The sequence below is a fragment of the Gossypium hirsutum genome, chromosome A07 (genome assembly GCF_007990345.1).
Source record: "Gossypium hirsutum isolate 1008001.06 chromosome A07, Gossypium_hirsutum_v2.1, whole genome shotgun sequence".
Classification (NCBI taxonomy): domain Eukaryota; kingdom Viridiplantae; phylum Streptophyta; class Magnoliopsida; order Malvales; family Malvaceae; genus Gossypium; species Gossypium hirsutum.
This window is the reverse complement of record NC_053430.1, coordinates 80,081,601-80,104,291: the sequence shown is the minus strand read 5'-3', so window position 1 is coordinate 80,104,291 and position 22,691 is coordinate 80,081,601.

Sequence of the window (22,691 nt, the reverse complement as noted above, 5' to 3'; positions counted from 1 at the left end):
ACTCATTCAGAAGATTTTGCATGAAGCACACCATAGCTGCTTATATTTTTCTTTCGCGAAGTTCCAAAATGTACAACGATTTGAAACAGTTTTATTAGTGGCAATGTATGAAAAGAGATATCCCAGAGTTTGTTTCTAAATGTTTGATTTGTTAGCAAGTCAAAGCTGAACATCAAATACCATCTGGTTTACTACAGCCTGTAATGATTCCTGAGTGGAAATAGGATAGAATTACAATAGATTTTGTGTCGGGATTACCCCTAACTTTGAAAAAGAAAGATGCTATCGGGTTGTCGTTGATCAACTAACGAAATCTGCTCATTTCATATCGATATGTATAGATTACTCACTTGACAGATTAGTTCAATTGTACATTTCTGAAATTGTTCGGTTACACGGAGTGCCACTATCCATTATTTCTGAAAGAGATCCGAGATTTACGTCACGATTCTAGAAGAAACTGCAAGAAGCTCTAGGTACGGAATTGAATTTCAATATAGCTTTTCATCCTCAGATTGACGATCAGACTGAGAGAGTTATTCAGATTCTCAAAGACATGCTAATATGTTGTATTTTAGAGTTTGAGGGCAGTTGGGAAAAATACTTCCAATTGATTGAATTCATGTATAACAACAATTTCCAAACGAGTATAAAGATGGCACCATGCCAAGCTTTATATGACCGCAAATGTCGAACTCTACTATACTGGACTAAATTGAGTGACAAAAAGATTCATGAGGTTGAATTGATCAGAAAAACTAAAGAAAAAGTGAAAAAGATTCGTGACAGTTTAAAAGCAACTACAAATCGAAAAAAATCATACTCGGATTTGAAACGTAAAGAAATTGAGTTTCAAGTTAGGGACCGAGTGTTTCTAAAGGTGTCACCATGGAAAAAGGTTCTTCGATTCGACCGGAAAGGAAAGTTGAGTCTGCGTTTTATCGGGCCGTATGAGATATTGAACGAATAGGGCTAGTGGCATATCAACTAGTTTTACCGTCAGAACTTGAAAAGATTCATAATGTCTTCCATGTTTATATGCTATGATAATACAGATCCGATTTATCACATGTGATTTCTCCGGTAGATGTCGAGATACATGCTGATTTGACATATAGCGAAGACCTGATCAGGATTTTAGCTCGTGAAATCAGAAAATTGGGAAATAAGTGCATAGCTCTAGTAAAGGTTCTTTGGAATAAACACGGGACCGAGGAAGCTATGTGGGAACCTGAGGAAGCTATGCAGAAAAAGTACCCTAACTTATTTACTGGTAAGATTTTTGGGGACGAAAATCCCTAAGGGGGAAAGAGTTGTAACAGCCCGTTTTTGAGTCAAATCAGAATAGTGGTTTTGGAACCACAAATCTGAGGTCAAAATATTTATTTCATTATTTTATTAAAGTTTACAGCATGATTGAATTATTGTGTGAAAGTTTTGTAAAGAAATTTTACTGTTTGAATGTTTAATTCGATAAAAAGGACTAAATCGCGTATAGCGTAAAACTTGTGTTCTATTAGCTAAAAGTGTCAAATAGCTATAGATGTAACAACTCGATTTTGGACTTAGTCAGAATAATGATTTCAAGACCACAAATCTGAAGTTGAGAAATTATTTTTATTATTATTTTGGTGTCATAGTATGATTATATGAGTGTATAAAAATTTTGGTGAATTAATTTTAGCATTGTAAGCCTAAATGCGAAAAAGAACTAAATCGCATAAAGGGAAAAAGTTGTGATTTGTTACCCAAAGGTGTTAAATAGCTAGAGAGCCATAATTGGAGGTCTTTAAAGTGCAATTAGACCCCCTTAAAGAAGCTTGGCCGGCCATAGGGACAAGAAAATTAATGGGTCAAATGGTTAGGTAAATTGATGAACTAATGTATGATAAAATAATACCCTAATAGCCTAGCCTTCATCTTTTTAATTTTTCTTTCTCCTCCATCAAACTTTTCAACCATTCTAAAGGTTTTGGAAGCTTGAACTTTCATCCATTCATCTCTCTCTCAAGTAAGTGATTTAGATGCCCATTTTTGATAATTTTGGTACTTTTAGAACCCTTATAGCATGAGCTAGCTAATGGGGGATCATTTTGCAAAATGGTTGATAGTCTAGGGATTTTTCATGAAATGATTTATGATGTTTTCTGAGTTTTTATGGAAGAAAATGAATCTTAGTTGTTTAATAAACAACTTTTGTGAAAAAACTTCTCATGAAAACCCTAAAAGGGCTATTTTGTAAAGTTTGTAAAATGGATAGTAATATTGTGAAACAATGGGAATTTTGGGTCACTATAAGAGTAAAAAGGGTTCGGTTAGGCTTAAGATTTAAATAAATTCGATAAAAATCAATTTTCGAGCCTAGGGGTAAAATGGTCATTTTGTGAAAGTCTAAGGGCAAAATGGTTATTTTTCCAAAAATGTGAACTTTTGATTGGTTAAATTTATTTAGAGGTTAAATGAGTGAATTTTTATTATTTTAGATCAAGAAACATGAAAATCGGACTTGGACCGAAGGAAGGCCAAGCAAGTAGAGTAAATCGTCTAATTGCCTACATTTTGTAATCCGAGGCAAGTTGTATGTCAATAATGAAACTATAATGCTATGATGTACGATTGAATTGATATTGCATAAATTGTTTGATTGTGATTATGAGAATGCATGTCGAGAAATTAATGTAGTAAAGACTTCCGGTTGAACATTTGGAATAGACTTGGATATTTGTACCATGACATTGGGTAGTTTGTGAGCCAGTGTAAGACATGTCTGGGACATGCATCAGCCACATTATGAGAGCCAGTGTAAGACATGTCTGGGATATGCATCAGCATTGAGACAAGAGCTAGTGTAAGACATGTCTGGGACATGCATCGGACTCGGGATATACAAGCTAGTGTAAGACCTGTCTGGGACATGGCATCAGCTTATTGTGTGTTAGTATAAGACATGTCTGGGACATGGCATCGACACCGATAGATGAGAGCCAGTGTAAGACCTGTCTGGGACATGGCATCACCTCGATATATAAAAGTCAGTGTAAGACCTGTCTGGGACACGGTATCAACTTTAATGCACTAGCTAGTGTAAGACCATGTCTGGGACATGCTGTCGGCATTTTATCCCATGTTCGGGGTTATTGATATCTGATAATATTCCAAATGATTCAATGAAAGATTTATGATTTATATCGAAATGAGAAAAGTTATGACCATGTGGTGAGTGATACAAGTGCCTACTTGATATGTATGAAATGTGGGCTCAATATATGTCATATGAATTGTATTGGATGGTAATGAGTAAGTTGTCCTTATGTCAATTCATTATATTCATGGACAAGCTATGAAATGTTAAGAGCATATTGTTGTATGATAATTAGTTGATGTTTATTTTCATGCAACTTACTAAGCTTTATACTTACCCCTTTTCATTTTCATTTTCTTATAGTGTCACCAAAGTAGCTCATGGATCATCACCTACGTCGGAGAAGTCAGTCACACTATCATTTGAAGTACTTGGTATAGTTAGTTCTTTTATTTTGAGTATGGCCTGTATAGGATCTTTTAATTTTGTTTTAGTGTCTCATTGTTTTGGGGTCAAATGCATTGGCTTACTTTAGTATTTGACTTATTTTGTATAAGGCCATCAAAGATGGCTAACATTGAAAGTTGTTTTATGAATACAAGAAGGCCTTTCATGAATGAAGAATAGTTGGTATGGTTGACCATGTGAATTTCACTGTTTGGATAGCAAAATCCATGAATTGGTGGTTGCTTAAACATATGTGAAATGTGGAGAGATCTTAGTTATGGTTGCTCGATCGAGAAATCATGTCATGCTAGACTTTGTTATGGTGGTTGATATTATATTTTGTTTCAGGGTGGGAAAGGGCTTGGTAGATACCTTATATGATCCACACGGGTAGACACACGAGCGTGTGTCTAGGCCGTATGTGACGCACAGTCAGCCCCATGGGTGTGTTGTTCAATTGTGTGTCCCCTGCACCTCGAATTTGCAAGTCATATGCATGGTACTAAACACACGGGCAGATGCATGGCTGTGTGTCTCAGCCATGTAGAGGACACAGCCTCTGGCCACGGGCGTGTGCCTTGGCCGTGTACCTCTAGTTTGTTGCTAACGTCAGAAATAGAATGTCAAGGTTTTTAGACACGGGCGTGTCATGGCCGTGTGAGGGACACGGGCCATGGGCACGGGCGTGTGCCAGGCCGTGTGAAAACCCCTGTAAGTTCAAATTTAGAATTTAATTTATTGGCGTGTCCCGTTATGCTTAGATCATGTAAACCATACGGGCCTTTGGCACGGCAAGGTCAACAGGGCCACACGGGCGTGTTGCCCTTCCACATGGGCGTGTGCCCTGTTTCAAGTGATATTTTCCAAAGTTTTCCTAAGCGATCGAATTAATCCCAGACCATTTCCAAAGTATGATTTGGGCCTCGTAGGCCCATATTAGGAATCAATAGACTATGAATGGAAAGTTTCAATTTAACAGAAAAGATTGAATGCATGCGTTTAAGTCAGGTAATGTCTCGTGCCCAGCTCTGGTCTCGGACTTGGGAAAGGGGTGTTACAATAGTACATTAAAGTAAAGGTCCTTAAGTGGTAAATAGACCATTTATGGTTAGTGGATGATGAATAGCATGGCAATTGGTGTAATTTTTAATATTTATAAAGGTTATAAAAGTAAAATACAAATTAAGTTATAATTTATAAACCAAATTCATTTCATTCATCTTTGTTATGAACAGAAAATAGAAAAGAAAATAAGGGTTTGAAGCTTCCATGGTTTTGGCACACTCTTAGCTTGATTAAGGTACGGTTTTAGCTCAATTTTTAATGATTTCTATGTTTTTGTAATATTGCTTCGTATTCTAGTTATCTCTTACCTTAGATTTTGAAACTATTAAAGATTTAACATGTTTACATTGTTGAATAATTGATTTCTTTGATATTTAATGATGGATTATGAAAGTTTATTGATAGTAAAACTAGTTTTGTAAAGTGATTTTTTGACAAAAATGTCAAAAAGGGATTAAATTGAGAAAATGTAAAACTAGGTGGTTAAAAGTGTGAAATAATGAAAGATATGGGATGCTAGAAGTCCCTATGAAATTCGAATAGGCATGTGTTGGTACTAAATTGCATGAATTTGCAATTTATGTGATAAGGACTAAATTGTAAATAATGTGAAAGTATGTGGCAAATGTGTAAATTTACCAAAATTTGAATTATGGACTAAATTGAATAGATTGAATGTTGAATGTATTGAATTTTATAATATATAGATCAAGATAAGCCGAGATCGAGTTTAGATCGGGGAAAAAGGAAGATTGACGAATAGCCAATGTTTTTATCCGAGCGATACGAGGTAAGTTCGTATAATTAGAATCGAACTTCTAAATACTTGTATTTATTTGAAATGTATGTATATAATTAAGAAATTGATATAATTGGATTATGAGTGCCTAATTGATATAGATTGATGGTTACCGAGTCCCATTTGAACCGCATGAATTCATAGGATTTGAGTGACATGACAGTAGGGTTACCGTTTTGGTTGAGCTCCTACATTTGTTACGGACTCACCACAGCTCGTATGAGCTTACCGACATATCAGCTCATAAGATCTTACTGTTCTTAGCTCGTATGAGCTTACTGTTACTCGTCAGAGCTTACTGTTTCAGCTCAATAAAGCTTACTGTTCATCAGCTTAGGAGGAGCTTATCGCTCATGGCTTGAAAGAGCATAAATGGTAATAAATTGACAGATTACTGATGTATATCACATGAGTATCCTTTGAAGTTCAAGTAGGTTCAACGGGCATAAATTCTATTTATACGAATAAGTACTGTTATTGAATGAATTATTGATTATATGATTGAGAATGAAATGTTGAATACAATATATATTGAGTATTGAATTGCGATAATGGATGATTTCATGTGTTATATGACTAATCTATGGATGAATGTTTGTGTTAGGCATTTGGAAATTGTATGGAGATTATGTTAATTATTTGTATTGATTTGGTATAAATGGTAAGTTTAATTCTAAATTATACGGGCTTACTAAGCTATAAAGCTTACTCTGTTTCTTTCTCTATGTTTTATATAGGTCCGTTAGCTCGCTCGTTTTAGAAAAGTTGGAGTTTCACATCACACTATCCAATTGTTTATTGGTACTTTTGAACTTGTGGATAATTGTAAATATGGCATGTATAGGCTAGTTTTAATGATGATAATTATGGTTACTTGAGATTATAGATTTGGTACTTTTTGTGTATAAGCTAAGCCATGTGATTTGGCTTATTTGGTATCATGTTTTGGTTGTGTATAAGTGTTCAATTATAATATATGTTTTGGCAAGAAATAGATGAAATCAAAATGTGCAAATGATCTTTTGATATGTAGTTGACATATGAATGGATAATGTATGATATTAATTAGGTGATTGTGTACTAAATTGAACTAGTATATTATGTGTATGAAATGTTATAGAATGGTTGCCAATTGGGTTATGAAATGTTGTCATTTATGTTTGTGTATGCTTATGTATTTAGGGTGTCAAAATGGCTTTCCAAATAGCCTATTTTTGTCCACACGGGTAGGGACACGATCGTGTATCTCAGTCGTGTGTGACGCATGGTCATGTTACACGGCCATGTGTCCCCTAGTGTTGTAATTGAATTAAAGTCAGTATGCTCACGGCCTCACACACAGGCGTGTGACTTGGCCGTGTTGCATAAGTCAGTATACCCTACTGATTTGGGACGGCCTGATAAACAGTTGTGTGTGACCATTTCGAAGGGCACACGGGCTAGACACACGGGCGTGTGTTTCTCTGTGTGACCTAAGACAGTATACTCTCTATTTTTCACACGGCCTAGTACACGGGCGTGTCTTCAGCCGTGTGATGCAAGTTAGTATGTATGCCCTGTTGCCACACGGTCTATGACACGGGTGTGTCTACTAGTCGTGTGAGGCACACGGCCTGATCACACGGGCGTGTGACCCTTATATGTTTGAAAATTTTCTAAGTATCTAGAATTTTTATATGTTATCAGTTTAGTCCAGAACCACTTCTAAAGCACGTTTAAGGCCTCGTAGGCCCTTATTAGGGACAATATGATTATATTGAATGATATTTGTATATGAATGTATAAATGTATGAATGTATGAGTTTTGGATATTAAATGATGTGTATTGATCGGTAATACCTTGTAACCCTACTCCGGCGATGGATACGGGTTAGAGGTGTTACAATGGAAGTGCCCCTGCATTATAAATGTTACTTCGGTTTCCCTGTTAGCACTACGCTGTTCCTTAGTGTGGTGTAGTTACCTGAGTATCCGAATTACTTTTGCTATAGTTCATCAGGCTAATTAAAACTATGAATAATTGATGAATTATTTAATAGTACATGTTGAATTTATGTGTATGAACTAGATTGAATAACATGGTAAACATTGAATTACTTGGTGAATTGACATTATGAAGAACTTACTTGTTTCTTGTGAACTATTATGTCAAGTTAATGATATTATGTTAATTTTTTAATTACATTTGCTTAGTTGATACAAGTTTGTATATAGTCTAACTATGAACTGACTAAGCTTATGTAAAGCTTACTTTATTTCATTTCCTATTTTTCTATAGTTTTCATTTTTTTGAAAACGTCTATCGGATCAGCTCTAGAGCTCTCACTATGAAGCTTCAATCTCAATAGATCTTGAAATCGTTTTTATTTTACTTACATGGCATGTATATAGGTTGACTTGGGATCATATGTTTTGAATTTAAGCAATGAATTTGTAAATTTTGGTAATAGGTATTATTTAATGTTGGTTTAAAAGTTTATACGGTATATTTGGTTTGCATGAATGGTATATGTATGTTTAGTTGATATGTGCATAGTTTTGAATCATGAAAGATTATGAGAAGGGTGATGTTTGGAAGAAAGGTTAAGGCATGTTTGATAAATAATATTTGCTAGGTTTGATACCTATTTGGTCATGATTGATAAGTGTTAAAGTGAATTTTAACATGATTAAGGGTTAGCATTGGCATGCTTAATGAGACAAGGATGTACAATTGTATTGTACATATATATGCATGATGGAATTTTATGAAATGGAGCATCTTGGTATCAATTTAGTAGGATGTTTTGGTAATGTTGTTAACTTGTTTGTGATGGTGCCAGTATAGTGTATTGGTTAGACACTATTAGGATGTTATATGACATGTTTTAACCTAATTTTGAAGTGTTTCGAATAAGGGTTAAGTTGTCAATAGGTATTTAAAAGTTACTTAAATGTTTGGCCTAATGCAATTACTTAAAATAGCATATTATGATGTCACACGATTGTGTGATACACATGGGATTGTAGCACAATCGTCTGTCACTGGATTATAGGTTACATTTAGGTCATACAATTCTCAATTGTCACATGGGCTGGCCACAGACCCATGTGAGTATTGTAGATTTGGTAAGTCAAGTTGTTACAAGGTCATAGTTTGTTACACGGTCCAATCGCACGGTTGTGTGACTTTTGTCGAATTTTTGCACTTTGACCCACACAACCCTAGTGAGTTACATGGTCTAGATACATAGTCGTGTGAATTAGCAATACACGGTCATGTGATTCATCACTACACAGCCTCAGCTTGTCACATGGCTTGGCCACACGGCCGTGCGACCCCTATTTTTCATTTTTGCCTCTCTTTTGTGTAAAGTTTTAAATTAGTCCCTATTTTTTTCTAAATTGATTTTAAGCTTTTGGAAGCTTGATTTAAACCCAAATTTCTATGCAAGACGCGATTTGTTTGATGGTATGATTATTTAAGATTGTTTAAAATAAATACTTGAATTAAATTACATGGTCCAGTTCTATTATTTACTGTAGCATCCCATAACTTGATTTTGGCGACGGAGATGGGTGAGGGGTGTTATGTATTGGTTATGAATTCTTTTGTTTTATAGTTGAAATGTCTAAAGAATCAAGAAATGTTGTTGAAGAAAGGATCAACAATAGTGACCACTTCATTGAGAGTGAGAATCAAGTTGAGATCAAGGCACATGATGTTGATCAAGCTGGTGCTCAACCAAATAGAGTCGATAGACCTCATCAAGAGGGTCAAAGCAATGAAGATTTACTCTATGCAATAGCTGAGGTACTTTAGAGAATAATGGGAGTTGCTTTGCAAGCTACACCAATAGTTGTAGCTCGGTGAGCAAGTATGAAGCAATTGAATTTAAAAGGTAAAAAGAATCTACCTTTCTTCAGTTGAAAACTGGTTAGAGTCAACTGAGTGAGTTATTCAACAATTATAATGTCTACTAACTGAGTGTGTCACCTATGTGATGTCTCTTCTAAAAAAAGAAGCTTACCAGTGGTGGCTAACTGTCACTCGTCATGTGCCAGTGAATCGGATTACTTGGACATTCTTCATGTTTGAGTTTGAAAAGAAGTATATTAGTGAATTGTATTTAGAGGTTAGAAAGCAAGATTTTATGATGTTAAAGTAAGAAGATATGTTAGTGGTCGATTATGAACGAGAGTTCTTGTGACTCAGCAAATATGCTCTCAAGTTAGTGCCCACTGAAGAGGAAAGTTGCAAGCAATTTCGTAGGGGATTGCAAGATAAGCTCCAAGTTTAGTTGGTCTCGTATAGGCTTAAAGAGTTTGTTGACTTTACCAAATATGCGAAAATAGTTGAACAAGCCATAAGATTGGATAAAAAAATTGAGCATTCCCAAGTATTTGCGAAAAGAGTCAAGACCACTAGTTTGCAACCTCTGTCTAAGTGAGGTAGAGAGTCTCGAGGATCTTGGATATCAACTTCATTGAATGTTTAATTAGAGGAAGATCGGGTTAATCAACCGTTAGCTTTTATTGGCAGTGTTGAGGATTCGGAGAGGAATGTATGATTCCCTAATTGTGAACACTGTAGGAAGACGGGAGCATACCTCCAATGTAGATCCTTTAAGCACTTAGCTCGTAATTGTTCAAGAAATGTTAAGGATGTTCTTGCTGTTACCCAAATACCTACTTTTATATCTAGAGGTTTAGGAATTGCCTGTGATGGCTCAGCCACCAGGGGTAGACAGTGGAGAGGAACTGATTCAGTAGTTTTTCATCCCTATCATATTTTAAGTAAAATTTCAAGGACATAATTTCTGTCTATCGGAGGTTGTTTTCAATTTATCTCATATCACGTTAACTATATCATTCTTTTCTTGAATCAACTCTAGTTGAACAGCTTTTCTTTCACACAAATTCGACTAGCAAACAGGTGTTCGACACCTACGACCATACAATGCTTCATACGGAGCCATTTAAATGCTAAACTGGAAATTATTATTGTACACAGATTTGGCCAAAGGTAAATAATATTCCTAACTTGATTCAAACTCAATTACACAAGCTCGAAGCATATCTTCCAAAATCTGAATAACATGCTCAGATTGCCCATCCGTCTGCAAGTGAAAAACTGTGCTGAAGTTAAGTCTCATGCCTAGATATTCATGCAATTGTTTCTAGAATCTTGAAGTTAATTAAGGATCCCGATTAGATATAATCAACATAAGTACACTATGCAATCTAACAATTTCTCGAATGTAAACTTTGACAGGTTTCGAAAGTGACCAATCGGTTGTGGCTATGATAAATTGAGTCGATTTTGTAAGTCAATCAACTATCACCCAAACAACATTTCTTTTGCTTGGTGACAATAGTAAACCTGTTACAAAATCCATCGTTATACGCTTTCATTTCCATTCAGGAATCGAAATAGGCTAAAGAAGTCCGGTAGGGACCTGGTGTTCTGCCTTAACTTGTTGACCAGTTAGGCTTTAGCTGTAAACTCCACTATCTCTTTTTTCATTCCGGGCCACTGATACAATTCCACTAATACAATTCGCAAAGTATCAATTCTTTCAATTCGGCAACATCAAGAATACAAATTAAATTTCGAAACCTTAGACAATCACAATAATCAATTCTGAAGTTTCTATCGAACCATTCTGAACCATTTCTCTTTTTTCCCGACAACTTAGCTGTAACACCCCTTACCCGTATCCGACGTCGGGATAGGGTTCGAGGTATTACCAGACTTAAACGTAAACAAACATACAAAATCGAGCAATAAAATTTCATCCAAATTTAAAACTTTTCAATCACATGCAATTTGTCCCTTAAAAGGGCCTACGAGGCCCAAAACATACATCGGAAGCGGTTTGGGACTAACCCGAGATCTTTCAGATCCTTCTTTGACACTTAGAAATTTTTTTTGTTTTGGAGAGTCACATGCCCGTGTGGGTAGATCGTGTGGTCACAGACTCCCGTGTGGCTTGGGACATGCCCGTGTCCTCAGCTCGTGCAACTATCTGACTATGACGTCATCAGCAAAATGAGGTCACACGGCCACAAAACACGCCTTTGTGCTTAGGCTATGTGGAAAATTAAATTCTCGAAATTAAGTGTAGACTTCACACGGCCTGGGTACATGCCCATGCCCTAAGGTCGTGTCCTCCACACAGCTGAGACACACGGCCGTATCTCTACCCATATGTTTTACGACTAGGCATTTTATTTTGTATTAACTAGGGTGCAGGGGACACACGGCCAGACCACACACCCGTGTGTCCAACCATGTGGACAATTTCTAGGCTATTTTCCAAGCCATTTGCCACCCTTGAACACTCACCTACATACACTATCTTCATGGCATGCAACATCGCACCTTTAGTTACTCAAGCATTCACATACATGGTTAATTTATAACCTAGTAGTATCAACATATCACATACTTAAACCGTTAGGCTTTCATATGGCATTCCACACCAATTTCATATCTATTCATCATTATACCTGTAACACCCCAAACTCGGCCTGGAAGTTTGGCTCGAATCTGGCGTGTCACATTGAAGTGTTTTTCGAAAACCATGTTTCCATTAAAAACCCTTCTTAATAATTAAAAACTTAGACCCTTTTTAAACCTTGTTAGAAAACCTCAGCTGAATAACATTCTTAACAACTTTGTAAAAATCCTGGCAGTTGCGGAAGCTTAATTTAAAAACAATTGCGGTTACGTGATGTTTTGAACAACAGTAGTTGCTTTGGAAAACCGTGTTCTAATACTAGCAATTATAAGAACAATAAATAAATTCCAAATTTGAAATCCAGAAAATTGCAACGGCTTTACTACAACCCACATAAAACATTTAAAAGTAATAATCAAAACTATAAAATAAACAGTTTGTGTGGCTTCCTCCGAGCCCCTCGCAGCTCCGATCCATCTAAGGCTGGAAATTACCTGAAAGGTTAATAAAGGGGGTGAGTTTACGAAAAATCAGTGTGAAATCCCCTACTATAAAAGGAACAGTCAGTCATATAAAAGAATTAAAAGTCTAGCCCCAGCCTTACAGTTCCAGTATCAATTGGGCCTTAGCCCACTATAACAGAAAGTACCAAATGGGCTTTAACCCATTACAGAATAAGAAACATTATCAGAACTAGAATCAGAATCAGAATCAGAATCAGAATTAGTATCAGGTAACAGAATCAATATCAGAATCAATATCAGGTAACAGAATCAAAATCAGAATCAGTATCAGGTAACATAATCAAAAATCAGAATGTGAATGCAATCCCAACCCAATCCAGCCTATAACCAACCGCTACACTCCACCCATACCAGCCCTACACTCCATGTGAGGAATAGCTCAACCCACCCAGCCCTACACTCCACAGTTGCAGCATTGCTGCTCAGTTATCAGATACTGTGACAGAGTCACCAGATACAGATATTGTGGCAGAGCCACCAGAACAAATATTTGTGGCATAGCCACCAGAAACAGATAATGTGGCAAAGCCACTTAACAGAATACGTGGCACAAAGCCATCGATAACTGCATTATGTTAGGCACATAGCCGTCAACTAGAGTAACATAACCGGCACACAGCCCTAGGTAAATGTGATCGACACAGAGTCGTCAATAACCATATATTGGCACATAGCCTTAGGCAAATACGTTTGGCACACAGCCATAATCAGGTTGGCACAGAGCCATATATAGGTTGACACAAAGCCATAATCAGAAGGCTTTATGTAACAACCCGTACCCGAGACCGTTGCCGGAGTCGGACACGAGGGGTTCACAGACTAAATTCGCTTACTATCGCAGTCCATTTTAAATTTTTCCAGACAGTTGGCTAACTGTGTCGCTGTCACCTTAAAAATCATATCTTGAGTTTCACAACTCGAAAATCAGTTTTGTGATTTTTCCCTGAAACTAGACTCCTATGTCCATCTACATATTTTTTTCTAGAATTTTTGGTTGGGCCAATTAGTACAGTTTATTAGTTAAAGTCTCCCCTGTTACAGGGTGCGACTACACTGACCTTCATGCATTACAATTCGGATATCTCCCTGTACAGGGCTTCAATACTGATTCCGTTTGTTTCTATAGAAACTAGACTCAGATAGGAATCTATACATATATGGCATGACTCCTAATTATCTCTGGTTAATTTATAATGAATTTCCAAAGTCGGAACAGGGAATCCAGAAACCGTTCTGGCCCTGTCTCACGAAAACCTAATTATCTCTTAACATACCACTCATATGACCGTTTCGTTTCTTCCATATGAAAGTGGATTCATCAAGGATCATTTAAATAATTTATTCACTATTTAATTCCATTCCTACTATTTTTAGTAATTTTCCAAATCTACATCACTGCTGCTGTCAGCATCTGCCTTTAAGGTAGACTTTACCTATTTCATAATTTCCATGATTCAACTAGCCCTTTTAGCATAAATAGCACAAATTATGATAGTGATTAACCATTCCCATGGCCAATCCTTGTTAAGCATATCCACACCTCTCAATAACCATATCCATACCAAATGATTATAACATTATGCTCAAACATATATAAGCCATTTTCGCATGGCTATCCAAAATTATACAAATCCAAAGGGTCCATGACCCACAACCAAAAGGGTAGTCCTATACATGCCATTTTTAGAGTTCAACCAAAAGTGTACCAAAAGGGCTTTGATAGTGTGGGCGACTTCGACTTCAATAATCCCGAGTCCGATAGCTGACGAACCAAAATCTATAAAACAGAGATTCAAAGAACGAAGTAAGCATTTAATGCTTAGTAAGTTTTAAGCAAGACAAAGTGTTCTCAATCACTATTATTGGTCATTCATTTCAAATGTTCGATGAAGTTAATCTAGAGCTTCATCTCGATCTATAATATCATTAAACGCAACACTTGGCTGCCACATATATACTTTCGAATAATAATGACCTAGATGGTCAAATATTTCCAAAGCACATTCTCACATTTGGAGTTATAATATTAATCACATTTACCTACCTCTTTGATACTGATAATTCACCTTGAAATCACTCCACCGATGAGTAAGTAATACGTACCTGAACATCTTGAATACATAATACTTATTTGATGGTAACTTAATGCAGATACTCAATATCAAAGTCTTACTTGAATCCTAGCATTTAGCCGTCGGGTCTTTAAAGCTCGGATATAGTACGAGCACGAAGCCTACGGACATTAATCAGGATAATACTCTCGCATAAAGCCTGCGGGGTTTTAACCCGGATATAGTACTGACACAATTGCCCTTCGGGACTTATCACATTTATACACTTTCACATCCATCACGTTGGCCACTTGGCCCTGTCACATATATACACTTTCACATTCATCACATCGGCCATTAGGCCTTATCACATATATACACTTTCACATTCATCACATCGGCCATTAGGCCTTATCACATATATACACTTTCACATTCATCACATCGGCCATTAGGCCTTATCACATATATATACATTCACATCACAATTATCCAAATATACTTCACATATCACATATACTATCATGTATACACTTTGTCTTGGCCGAACCTACATTAATCATTTCCCAATGAATAATTCAATTTCACGCCATACTATCATTTCATATTCGAATACTCATAAACTTACAATTTCACAAATTTTAATATCAAAGATCCATCTAACACTCATGTATCGTTTTACAATATCACGATTTAGAATTCACGTATGGGTTTAATCAATAGCTTATGAGTAACTAAAACAAGTTTTATCCATGTTTACAACAAAATCACATATTCACTACGAGCTGTTTTCCTGAGCAGTAGTCACTAAATTATTTATAACTGGAGCTAAAAAACTCCAAATCACTTGCCGTTAATTTTCCCTGAATATAGACTCGTATATATTCCATCCATAAAATTTTCAGAATTTTAGGTTTGGCCAATCAATACCAAATTTTTCTTAAAGTTTCCCCTGTTTCACTGTTTGACTAATCTGACCACTCTTCACTACGAATCAAATTTCTCATTTTACAGAATTCAAAATGTGTTGTATTTGATTTCATTTGAAACTAGACTCATTAAGGAGTCTAAGCATATAAATTTTATCTTATAACCATTTTTGTACAATTTATAATGATTTTCTAAAAACAGAACAGGGGATTTCGGAGTCATTCTGACACCGTCTCACATTTAAATATCTCTTTATAGGAAATTTGTTTGCTCACAAGGTCTCTTTTATAAGAAACTAGACTAATTAAGCCTTGATTACATATTTTATTCAGCCTATAATTCCACACCAACAATTTATAGTGATTTTCTAAAATCACGTTACTGCTGCTGTCCAAAGCAAATTATTACAATTTGCTCTTAACTTTCTAAGTCCAAACACATATGAACTTACCATTTGAGTTTAAGACATATCATGGCCACATCATATCTTATTAAATCAACTCATTATGTCCTATTATGATTGAATTTACTCAACGTTTAATCACTTAAAACTTACCTCGGATGTGGTCGAACGATTTTGGCGGCTATTTGATCACTTTTTCCTTCCCTTTATCGGATTTAGTTCCCCTTTGCTCTTGAGCTTAATTTAACAAATAAATTGATTTAATCATTTGAACATCGAAAAGAGAAAATCAAGGTACTTAACCCATATATATATACATTAGACATTAAAGTCACATACATATGAAATCATTTCCATTTCGTTTAACACTTAACTTTTACCACATATCAAATAACCCATTTCTTTACTCATGTGGCCGATTATATTCGGTCATGCATACTCACATAAAATCAATTTGGAGACTATCAACCCAACATACATTCGGCAATAGTCTATAGTTCTCTCTCTCGGCCACTCATTTCACACTTAACAAAGCTTCCATTCGAAATCATTAGTGGGTATCAATTAACTTAGGCTACCTTTAAACCTTTATTTATCACCTCATGCCAAACCAAAGACCACATTCAGCACTTTCATCCACCATTCTACCAAGCATGTAATATTCAACCACAACCAACTCACAATCGGCCCTAGTTCATAACAAGGTAGCCGAATTCTTTTTATGGTTCAAACACTCATCTATCATCATTCACCTAACTTTAACATGAAACAACAAAAATCACCATTATTAGCTACCATAGTCGAAAACCTTACTCAATCCAAAAATCAAAATTTCATCATGGGTTACAAAAAAAATAACTTGATATCTCACTCAAGATCAACTAAAATTTCAAGAACTAATATGAACACCTTACCTTAATATTGACCTAAGATGACCGATGGCTTCACTCCCTTCTTCCTCCTTTCAATTCGGCCAAGAAGAACCAAAGAACACAACTTGTTTTCATCACCAAATGCTCTTGTTCCCCTTTTTTTTTCTTTAGATTCGGCTAGGAAGAAACATGTATGATGATCTCTTTTTTTTTCTTTCACCCATCCCTTCCTTTAGTTATCAATTCTTTATTTTATCACATCCTCCATACTAATATGGCACCTAGTTAATTAAAGTTAATATAAAATTCACACTTGATTATACAATTTGTAGCAAGGCCGGCCACTACCTATAGTTTGGCTAATTTGACATGCAAGGACAAGCACTTTCCCACATATACTAATAGGCCACTTTAGCACTTGCCTAACATATTTCTAAATTGTCTCACATAAGTCCCTACTAATAATTTTCACATACACTGACCAAATTGAAGTATGGAACTATCACACAAGCATTTACTCACATCATAAACACAGAATATAACCTTTAATTATTTATAAGACTCGGTTTCGTGGTCCCAAAACCACTTTCTGACTAGGGTCACTTTAGGGGTGTCACACTTTAAGCCATCGGTAGCTGTATCATGTTAGGCACATAGCCATCAGCGACGGTAATATAGTCGGCACACAGCCTCGGGTAAATATGATCGGCACTCAGCCATTGATCAGTCCACAGTCGTCTTGGGCGACCCGTACGACCTTATCAAATCAGTACGAATATACGGCTCTTAAGCCTTCGGTGGATCCACAGTCGTCAAGCAACCATGCGATCCTAACAGATCATATCTTCCTCCGTACAAAATCCCAACCCATGCAACATGTTATGTATGCAGAATGTCATGCCCATATTTGAATCAAACAATCACAGTCAAGTCATTCATATACCAACATATATTCACAATCAAATTCGTCAACCATACAGTCCAAGTTAGTCACTTGGCCACCAGGGCAAAACAGTCATTTAACACCTTAGGGGCAAAATGGTAATTTTTCCCCACAAGGTATCTCGGTAATTCTACCCTACAGGGGTATTTTGATAATTCTACCCTACAGGGGTATTTCGATAATTCTACCCTATAAGGGTATTTCGGTAATTCTACCCTATAGGGGTATTTCGGTAATTCTACCCTACAAGGGTATTGCGATAATTCTACCCTACAGGGGTATTTCAGTAATTCTACCCTATATTTCGGTAATTCCACAAATCAGGGGTATTTTGGTAATTTTACAAACCAGAGGTATTTTGGTAATTTTATTGATCGAGGGTATTTTGGTAATTTTGTAAACCAAGGGTATTTCAGTAATTTTGTAAATCGATGGTAAAATGGTAATTTTATAAATCGAGGGTAAAATGGTAATTCTATCTTACATGAGTATTTCAGTAATTTTGCAAACTGAGGGTATTTTGATAATTTTACAAATCGAGGATATTTAGGTAATTTTATAAATCGAGGGTACTTTGGTAATTTTACAAGTCGAGGGTATTTCAATAATTTTACAGGTCGAGGGTATTTCAGTAATTTCACAAATCAGGGGTATTTTGGTAATTTTATAAACTAGGGGTATTTTGATAATTTTACAAACCAGGGGTATTTTGGTAATTTTACAAACTAGAGGTATTTTGGTAATTTGGTAAACTAAAGTATTCTAAACAGTGATAACAATATGAATGGGCCTAAAGCCTATTCTTGGCCCAAATGGGCCCACACGCTCGTGTGGCCCTTTTAGCCCAAATCTAGCCACAAATATGAGATTCACCTAGCCTAGCCCAATATTTACTACACAATCAAACAACTTATCCAATTGGGCCCGTAGGCCCATTAGGCCCACATGGCCCCTTTCGGCCCATCGTGACCCGAAGTAGCCATCCTACAGCTAGAGTAGTAAGAAATACACACCTGATTGGAGACTGGAGCTAATCTACGCTCCGAGCACTCTTAGCCGACGCCCAACCCAAACGAGCACGTCACAAAGCGAAAGGGATCAGCCAAGAAAGGTACCTTACTCTCCTCAAGGTTCTCTCTATTTAAAGCCAGCTTCGCATCCACTCTTATGTTAGCTTCCCGATGTAGGATCCCTCCATCATCAGAGTTTAAATTCAACACCAACTCTTGCTACCCCCTGTTAGCAAAATAAATGCTCTTTGCTTGCCATGGGATTCAAACCCATGCCTCCCCTTAAATGCTCCACACGCTACTTGCCACTAAGCCACAAGGCTTTTTGTGTCACAATTTCTCCAACAATATTCTTAAGGCCTACCTACTACACCCAGGGTTTGATTCACCTTAAACCAAAATTTTTGCTAGAGTCCAGGTTTGAACCCAGGACTTCTCCAACACTTCTCAGCACACTTAACCACTAAAACAAGCTTTCAACTACGAAATTTTCACGCACAACAGAATATTATAAGTTGCCTTCAACCGCTCCCATGCTCAAGGCCCAAAACTTCTAGGCCCAAATTCAGGGTGTTACAATACCACATTTATTGCCATACACTTTAATCAAATTTCATCCATCACACTCATTATCACAAACAAGCATAAACACATTTGCATGCATGCATAACTAATTAGGGTTACAACCCAAATGATCAATATGAGCCACCTCTAATGGCCATATACAAAATGAATCAAAATATCATCATGAGCCAACACACTTGGCTAATCAATATGACACATAATAAAAAGACCAAGTCCCTATACATGTCGTATTCAAAATGTTGAATCTAACTATATCAAATTTTCTAATTGATAGTGTGATCGAAAACTCCGACGTCCTCCGATCCTTGAGCTAGCTTGGCAACACTATAAAAAGAAAGGAAGGGGGTAAGCTTTAAAGCTTAGTAAGTTCACATGCAAATAATAAGCAACATAATCATACAATTAACATAAGGCAAAGTTTCATAAATGTCATCAAGTCTCATAAGCATAACCTTCTCATATGCATCCTTGCCACATGTTCATAGCATACTGAGATCTTTAATCATGAGTTTCTATACATACCTGTACCAACTTGCACATAATACTTACTTTCTCGTCTTGACATGTTCATTAAGATTACCCATGGAACATCTCTTTGAACTACCCGTTGAACACTTGAAATACTACCGAATACATCAGAATCTCACACCTAAGTGCCCCATATGTAAACAACGCTACCTTAAATCACATATCACATGTTGCTCACTTTCAAGCTACTCACGGGTCTGCTCTTACAGGCTGACGGTTAGGATATAGCTACACGGGCTACTCACACAAGCTGTCAGGTATCCGCAACACGTGCCAGACTACCCAGCCACCGGTAGAACATACAAGACCAGTACCCGGAACGCCAAAACATGTGTAACATATATCATGAACTCAAAGCATAACTTATGAGCTCAGATCACATAGTTCCTAGTGACATGTCACTTGTATTCTAAACTATTCCTAGGGTTCAAACGGGATTCTTCGATACCACATTTCTATTGAGCTTGCTCGGATGTCGATTTCAATATCCATAGCACCAATCACATACTCATGGAATAATCAAAGCATAATTCATAATAAACTTAAGCATTAGCACATGATACAACATCACATTAATTATATATATACTTACCACACATGCAATATTAAAGCATTTAAAGTATGGTACATGTTGCATAATTTGCAAATGAACTTACCTTGGTACAAAATGATGGAAACGAGCTTAATTCTCGTAAACTTTGTTTTTCCCCCGATCAAGACCCGAATCACGTTTTTCTTGATCTATAATGCCAAATTTAACTTGTTCAATACATACATTGTTTGAATTGACCCATAATTTATACTTTGGTAAAATTACCTTTTTGCCTTTAACTTTTCACTTATTTACACTTTAGTCCCTAGGCTCGTAAAATGAAATGCATGCATTTTCTTGGTTAGCCAAGCCTAGCCGAACCTATACCATGCTCATATCAGCCCATATTTTCCTTTCTTTCACATTTTTTACTACTTATTTTTACACCTTTTACAAACAAGTCCTTTTTAGGTGTTTTCACTAAAAATCACTTAGTAAAAGATGTTCATCACACATCAAACTTTCATAAGCTTCAATTAATCATCAAAATACAAACATTTCACACATGGTTCAAATTTCATACATGAACCCTAGCTTAGAATATGGTTAGAAATGGTTAGATCATGCTTCAAGGACTTTAAAATGCAAAGAATATAAAAAAAGGGGGCTTGGGAGCACTTACAATCAAGCTTGAAAAGTTGAAAACACTAGCTATGGAACCCTTGCAAATTTTGGCACACTAGAAGGAAGATGGACACAATTTTTGACTTGATTTTTCCCTTTTTATTCTTTTATTTACCAAATGACAAAAATGCCCTTTAAGCCTTTCTTTCAAATTTTTCCTATTCATGCCCATTTTTGTCCAAAATTTTAGAACTTGGTGAAGTTGCTATTTAAGGACCTCTAATTAATGATCCAATGCAATTTCATGCTTGAAGCTTTTAGAACACAAGTTTTACAACTTATTTAATTTAGTCCCTAAAGTCAAATTTGTAACACCCCTTACTCATATCCGACGTCGCGACAAGGTTCAAGGCATTATCAGACTTAAACATTCACAAACATGCAAAACCGAGTCACAAAATTTTGCCCAAAATTAAAACTTTTCAAATACATGTATATCGTCCCTTATACAAGCCTTCGAGGCCTAAAACATACATCGGGGTGATTCAGGACTAAACCGAGAACTTTCGATGAACTTGGACAACTTAACAAATTTTCTTGCTTTGGAGAGTCACACGCCCGTGTGGGTTGGGCCGTGTGGTCACACACGCCCGTGTGGCTTGGGACACGCCCGTATCCTCAGCCCATGTAACTATCTGTTTGTGATGTCAATAAAACAGTTTGAACCACACGGCTAGGCCATACACTCGTGTGCTAGGCCTTGTCCTCCACACGGCTGAGACACATGGTCGTGTCTCTACCCGTGTGACTAACACTTTGGCTATTTTCCAAGCCTTTTTGTTAGTTTAATCCTTCACATGCTTAAACACTTTATTGGCACATACTGTAAATTCAATTTGATGGTTTCATATCCGTTATTAAAACTCAAAGTAATATTCCTATGATTACATACATATGAATCACATACTAGTATAATATCTAGTCTAAACACACCCATTCATATTCTTTGGCTTTACCATTTTTATCACTCTCTATACTCTTACACCATGTTCAATAACATACCATTTACTCTCAACAAAGTAGCAATCATACATATCATGATATCATCTAATCATAGCAATCAAGCCAAGTCATATAACCACTTCATAGGGTAATATCACATAACTTGGATAATTAGGCTTACAAGGCATAACCATCATAAGCCACATCTCATGGCTATATACAATGTACTAATATAAGCCAACATCTTGGCCAAAACATCAGAGCACATATCAATAACTAAGTCCCTAAACATGCCACTCACTTGAAGACATTAAGATTCATCAATACTCCAAAGGTGGTAGCTTGATAGTGTGATGTTGCCTCCGACGATCTCCAACCCGAGCCGACCTGACAACACTAAAGAAATGGAGAGGAGGGAGTAAGCTTATAGCTTAGTAAGTCCATATGAAATTGTAACACCCCTTACCCGTGTTTGACGCCGGAACACGGTACGAGGCATTACCGGTCTTAATCACTAATCATCGTATAAAAACCGATTCATAATTTCACTCTAATTTAAAACTTTTCCAAACACATTCAAGCTGTCCCTTAAAAAGATTCAATATCTTTTCTCAAAATTTCTTAAACATCTTCAAACAAATTTTCTTCAAAGCAGTACTTTCAAAATCACCCCACTATCAAATTGAAATCCAATATAACTAAGTTTCAACTCGGTATGACCTCTGTATTAATCGAAAACTATTTCCAATTCTCACATTTGCTTTCACTTTTTTTTAACCAAAAACTCTGCATTCAGCTATTAATACAGCTCAATCATTATTCTTCTGTCTAATTTTATTATTATTAAATCC